Source organism: Octodon degus, unplaced genomic scaffold (genome assembly GCF_000260255.1).
Source record: "Octodon degus isolate 3935 unplaced genomic scaffold, OctDeg1.0 scaffold00014, whole genome shotgun sequence".
NCBI classification, from domain to species: Eukaryota; Metazoa; Chordata; class Mammalia; order Rodentia; family Octodontidae; genus Octodon; species Octodon degus.
In genome coordinates, this window is record NW_004524590.1 from 19,506,336 (window position 1) to 19,512,885 (window position 6,550).

The 6,550-nt window shown below is 35.4% G+C and overlaps 1 protein-coding gene and 1 pseudogene across 2 annotated transcripts in view; both read right to left on the bottom strand.

Annotated features, from left to right (window-relative positions):
• Nckap5 (NCK associated protein 5) overlaps window positions 1–6,550 on the bottom strand; it is a 959,001-nt gene that overhangs the window by 929,161 nt on the left and 23,290 nt on the right. The gene's annotated exons all lie outside the window — the stretch shown is intronic.
• Window positions 2,396–3,239, bottom strand: LOC101565838 (annotated as a pseudogene).

The following is a 6,550-nucleotide window of genomic DNA, read 5'->3' on the forward strand; positions in this document are numbered from 1 at the left end:
TCTCCCTTAAATATTATATATTCTTTTAATAAATTCTTTGACTTATGTCAGTATATGTTTAGGGAATCTTTCGTTTATCTATGTTTTCCTTCCTTGTTAGTTGCACTATATGTGTCTGACTACACTAAAAAGTAATTCAGATCACACTTATATATTTATTATTATCATTATTACTATTATTTTAATCTTTTATTTATTTATTTAGTACAAGATCTCACTACACAGCTCAGACTTGTAGTGATCCTACTGTCTCAGCCTCCCCAGGGTTGGGATTACAGGTGTGCACCACCATGCCCAGTTTCAGGGGCTGGAATGGTGCACCTGGGATTCCAGGGCAGGTACTGGGGATGAAACACAGGTCCTTGTGCTTACCAGGCAGGTGTTCAGACCACTGAGCTATCTCCCCAGCCCCACACTTACATATTTTTGATAATGCACACTAATTAAGCTACCTGGCTACATCTGTTCCTCATTTTTGCTTTACATTTTGCACGCTTATGGATTATCCAGGATTTATGAAATCTTTTTTTTTTTTTCAGAACCTGGGATTGAACTCAGACTCCTGCGCTTGCCAGGCATGTGCTTATTCCACTGAGCCATCTCTCTGGCCCTGTTTTATGAAATCTTGATACACTTTGAAAATTCAAGTATAAAGATATGTATTTGGGCTTCTACCACTAATCATTTATGCCTGCATTTTCTGACAAATTATGTAGTTTTTCATTCCTCAGTTTTTCCGTCTCATATACAAAGAGAAATGTAGCAAGCTAGCTCCAAGATCCATTTTGGTGCTAAAATATTTTGGTTAGTTTTAAAGTATAAAACAGTTTTAAACTATAACATAGCTTTAAAAGAATTTAATGGTTTTTAATTAACTGCATTTCATAATTTACAACTTTATTGACATATATTTCCCATATCATAATATCAACTATTTAAAGTAAACAACTGAGTGATTTTAGTGAATTCAAATAGTTGTGGACTCATCACCAAAATCCAACTTTAGGACATTTTCAGCACTATGCAAAGCACATACTTGTTTTCTTGTTTGTTTGTTTGTTTGTATTTTCTTGTTTAAAAAAATTTAGTCAAAAAAAACAAAATTCATAAACTGGCATATTTCTTTTTAAAGGACAGACTAGAATTATTTTGTGCATATCTCATTTTAGGTCTCAATCTTGATTACTGATATTTATATTGTACTATTTGCACTATGTACACTTACATTAAAACAGTACTACTTTTATAACTTTAACAATCTAATGTTGTCTTCCTTGATTACCATTTAGTATGATTTCTTATTGGATGTTTAAAATGAGTAACTTTTGTGTTCTTTAATAGAAAAAAAAAAAGTTACCAAGCAAACCTATGTTATTTCCAAAAGGTCTTTTAAGGAAATCATAATTGAATATTTACCAAAAAAATGAATTGCTTTTCTTGGTGAGCTCACCAAGCTAAATTTCTGCATATGGTTTAAGACAAATATTTACAAGAATATATGAAATGTGTAAGCTTCTTTCAGCCATCTTAGACTGAATCTTATTACATGAAGTCCCTGACCTATGAGCACCTGAGCTGCGAATTTTCACGCGTGAACCAACTTCCCAGTAGGGACATTCCCGGTTTTTAGTCACATCTCTACCTTACCTTTTTAAGGTGACCATGAGTGTAAAAATAATTTACAGTATTTTTGTGAGGTTTTTTTATGCTTTACATTGTGTATCTGTGTCAGCTGTGTGTAAGGCTCACTCTGTTGTACTCACAACAGATCCAATTTACGAATGTTCTCTGGGAATGGAACTGGTTCACTAGTCAGGGAGTTACTGTACTTAATTCATGAGAGACTTATCACAAAAACCAATGTTCATAGATTTAGTGAGCTCAAAAAATAAGAAAGAAATCACTGGACTACAGTTTAGAAACTTGTTTTCTAGTCCTAGCTGTCCCAGAGATACGATGGTGGGATTCTCTTCACTTTTCTTAGCCTACTTTCTTGCTCTACAACTGGCAACCACTAATTAACTGCTTCCTAAACATCAAGTTGACAGTCTATGACTTCTGATGCTGAAAGTCCGGAAAAAAGGGAAACTGAGCTAAAAAACCTCTAAATGCTCTGCTCTAGAGTTATGAACAGGAGTTTACTCATATTGTTTCCTGAGATTCATATACAAAGAATTCCAAATAACAGCAAAAGAGAATTATTAGAAGTTTCTTATGTGAACTCTGGTAAAATAACTTTTAAAATCAGAAGCAGGTTTTCTGTATTCATTCAGAAGATGATTCAACTGTAGAAGGAACCTTTTAGCAATATGAAATCCTGTATTTAACAATGTTTTTTTCTCAGTAATTATTTTAACTTTTATAATCTTGAAGAGATTCCTTCATTTGAAGTTTTTCATACATTCAGATATTTTGCATGATGTCTGATGTGATCAGCAATAAAGGTGACAATGAAGTAGTGTCTATGATCATAACCCTTTTGTAATCTAAAAACAACAGGGATTTTCTTTTCTGTACAAGCAGCGATGGAGTTATCTTGGAGCAGCCGACCATCTCCAAGGAACTGGTCATCTTTTCCCTGATCAATCAGCATGTCCAGCTGGGAACCTGGATAAAACTTCACAAGATAAGTTGCACCATAAGTCTTCTACTTACTTTGATCTGTTCCCAAACATCCAGTAAAGGCTTTTTTGCCCCAAGGACAGATCACAAGGTTGCAAACTGGAGCTAATGCTGACACAGATTTGTATTTTCCAGGTTTTTCAAAGCACAAATCAGAGCTCCATGGCCTCCCATGGAGTGGCCAAAAATAGATGCCCTCTGGGGGTCTCCTGGAAAATTGGCATTTATGAGTTGGGGAAGCTCCTCTGTTACGTAAGAGCGCACTCTGTAATGAGTTTCCCAAGGGTCTTCAGTAGCATTCACATAAAACCCTGCTCCAGGGCCAAAGTCCCAGCTATCTTCTCCTTTAATATTGCATCCATGAGGGCTGGTATATGGAGCGATGACAAAAAGACCATGTTCTGAAGCAGCTTGATGACAACCAGATTTTGATATAAATTTTGTTCTGTGCAAGTTAAACCAGAGAGCCGATATAGGGCCGGGCACGTTCCAGTTTCTGCCTTTGGTGGTAAGTAGACAGCACATTTCATTTTACATTTTAGCTCCACATTCTCATGTTCAAAAACTTTTTGCAATCCCCCAAAGCAATTGTTGCTGGAAATCTGCTTTAACGCCATTCTTATCCTGTCTAATGGGTATTCGCTTGTCTGTGCCACAGGACGGATCCTCGGGCACTTTGGCAGCAGCGCCGGTACCAGAAAGTCCACAGGTAGGGCGGTGCAAAGCACATATTTGCAGTTTTTTGACTGGTCCTTACCCATGTCCAGTCTTGGGCAACAACTAATCTATCTTCTATCTCCACGGATTTCTTTATTCTGGATATCTTCTTTAAATGATACCATGATACATGGTCTTTGTTACTGATCTCTTTCACTAAGTAAAATGTTTTTATATTTATTTATTTATTTACTTATTTATTTATTTTGGTACCAAGGATTGAACTCAGGACCTTATGCTTGCTAGGCAGGTATTATTGGTACTGGGGATCAAACTCAGGATCAAACTCACTTGCCAGGCAGCTGCTTACGACACTGAGCCATCTCCCTGGCCCAATCAAATGTCTGTTAAGAGTCATTTGTGTTGTAGCTATCATTACCTCATTCCTTTGTATGGCTTAAGTATATTTCACTGCCCAGAACTGTATTTAACATTTGTGTATTCATTAGTTATTGAATATTAGATGGTTTCCATATTGTTGTTATGAATAATCATACAATACAATCACTTTTTGATATGGACCTATGTTTTCATTTCTTTTGGCTATGTATGTAATAGAAGAAAAATTTTCAGATCAAGTAGAACTTCTACGATTAGCATTTGGGTGACATGCATGAGAAACTCAGTTTTTCTATGTAAGTGTCAACATTTGCTATTGCTTATTTTTTTTTTATTATAGCTGTTGTAGTTGATAAAGAATGGCATTCCATTGCAGCTTTGACTTCTATGTCCTTAATGACACATAATGTTGGCCAACATTTCATGAGCTTATTGGATATTCACATGTCTTCTCTGAAGAAGTATCTGTTCAGACTTTTTCCAATTTTTTTAAGCAAAAGTAGTGGTTCATCTTTTTATTGTATGGAGTTGAAGTTCTTTATATATCCTGGATAAAATTCCTTGCAAGAGCTACTTTTTGAAAATATTTTTCCCATTCTATGTGTTGTCTTTTCACTTTCTCCCTAGTGTGCTTTGATGTACAAAATGTTACTGAAACACAAGTTATCAGCTTTTTTCCTTTTATTGATTATGCTTTTTGATGGTATATCTAAGAAAACTGCCTAATCCAAGTCAATAAAGACTTTTTCCTATTTCATAATTTTATATGTTTACCTTTTGCATTTAGCTCTATGAGGCATGTTGAGTTAAATTTTGTATGAGATGAGGCAGGAGCCAAAAGTCATTCTTTTATACAAAGATTTCCATAGTTCTTCTAGCACTATTTGCTGAAAATACTGTTATTTCTTGCCACAGAATTCCCTTGGCCCTCTGTCAAAAATCAATTAACTGCAAGAGAATTCATCTCTGTACTCGAGATTCAGTTTCCTTCGTGTCTGTCAGTGCCACACTATCCACTGGCTAGAGCTTGGTAGTGGGCTTTGAGATAGTGAGTGTGACGATCTCTCTTTTTTTAAAAGAGAATAAAAATTTTAAAAAAACAATAAAAATGATACAGAATTTGGAAATTAACAATAGCTATTATATTGAATATTGTTATCTTCAAAGTAGTCACTTAGCTTTCTGTCCCTTTTGGGTAGCTTGCATCTGCACATGAATTTTAGCATCATCTTGAAACGTAGGCGAATTGCACCAAGACTGCGCATCAGCCTCAAGAGAGCTGCAAGCTAACAGTGTTACGCCTTCCGGCTCATAAAAGTAGGATGCATTTCTATTTATTTAGGTTCATTCAATTTCTTTCAGCCATATTTCATAGTTTTTTTGGTATATAAGTCCAGCATTTAATTTGTTAAATTTTTCCTGGTTTTGTTACATAATAATTAGGATTAGTTTAAAATTATTGTTTAACTTAATTACATTATATCTCTGCTGTATCCTTTTTCATTTTGCTTTAAATGATAGAGTAATTTTTATTTTAGTTATAAGTAATGTATACTTAATGTATACTTCAATGCATACTTTATATTTTATATTAAAACTAATTTTTATTAAGTCAAAAGGACTCATAAGGATTTGTGTATAAAGTATGTTTAAATTGAAGCTAAGCTTAACTTGCTTGATTAAATCATTTAGAATAGATCACAGCAGATTCTAGTAACCGCTTCCTAGTGCTTTCTGGATGCAGGACATTAATACTGGCTTAGCAGCCCACATTTCCTGTAGATGTGTTCAGTGTATCAACAAGCACGCTGCATCCAGCCCCCATAGCATTATAAAACTCAGTTGTTAAAAATTAAAAGAAAGATATCTCATCATTTGAAGCTTGTTGTTGTGATTAAATATTTGTATTTTATTTCATTAAAATAACTTCCTTTTCTTTGACTAACAAAAATGCTCCATGAAACTGAATTTAAATTTTATAGTGAGAGGGCATCATTCTAGATTTTCCAAAGCTGCTACTTGGTCATTGCCTTTTACATTATGCTAATGCTCTGGGAAATATAAAATGTAATTGTACGTCATAAGAGGAAAATAAAATAAAAATAAAATAGATTCTGACTTCTTTGTCTTCTTCTAGAAAATAGAACATGCATCCAGCCTTAAAGAGTTAAGTTAGGTCAGTGGATTGCAAAACCATCTAGAGTCAGCGGAAGTCAAAGAGCCAACAGGGTAGAAAAATACAAACACTTAATACATACATTTTTAACATAATTTGAAGGATTCATAGTTACTCGGAAGCTCATCCATGGATAAACTGACCTTAAAATAAGAACTGCCTATTAAATACTAGTTGAGTAAGACAGATTACTATAATTAGTAGATTCCTTTGAATAGCCAAAGAAGAAAAACATCTGCATGAACCCAAACTGATTGTAGAGAAGGGGAGGGCACTGAAATCCTGGCCCTGCGGAGACTTGTCTCCAGAGCCACCAAAGCACAGGAAAGAGTATGACACCTCATATGGATCTGGCACCAAAAACTTTGCAGACGTGTTTGGAGAGAAAGACCAGCTGCCTCACTTCCTCAAAGCAAAGGCCGGGTAAGGGTCCCTCAGTCTTGCAAAGTGGTTAGTGGAACTTCTTACCTTCTAGGACCATAATGCATAGGATAGTGATCTGTGTAGCAGAATATAGACCATCCCAAAGATAGGACTTGAGCTGGGTTATTTGACAGTTCAGCTCCACAAGAGATGTGCTGAGTTTTATTGTTCAAGATGTGAGAACCTGGAGCCCTGACTTTTCTATCAAAGGCCACATACAGGAGCACCTCCACCTTAAATTCTAGATCACCCTACGCTGCCCTTCCGCACTCT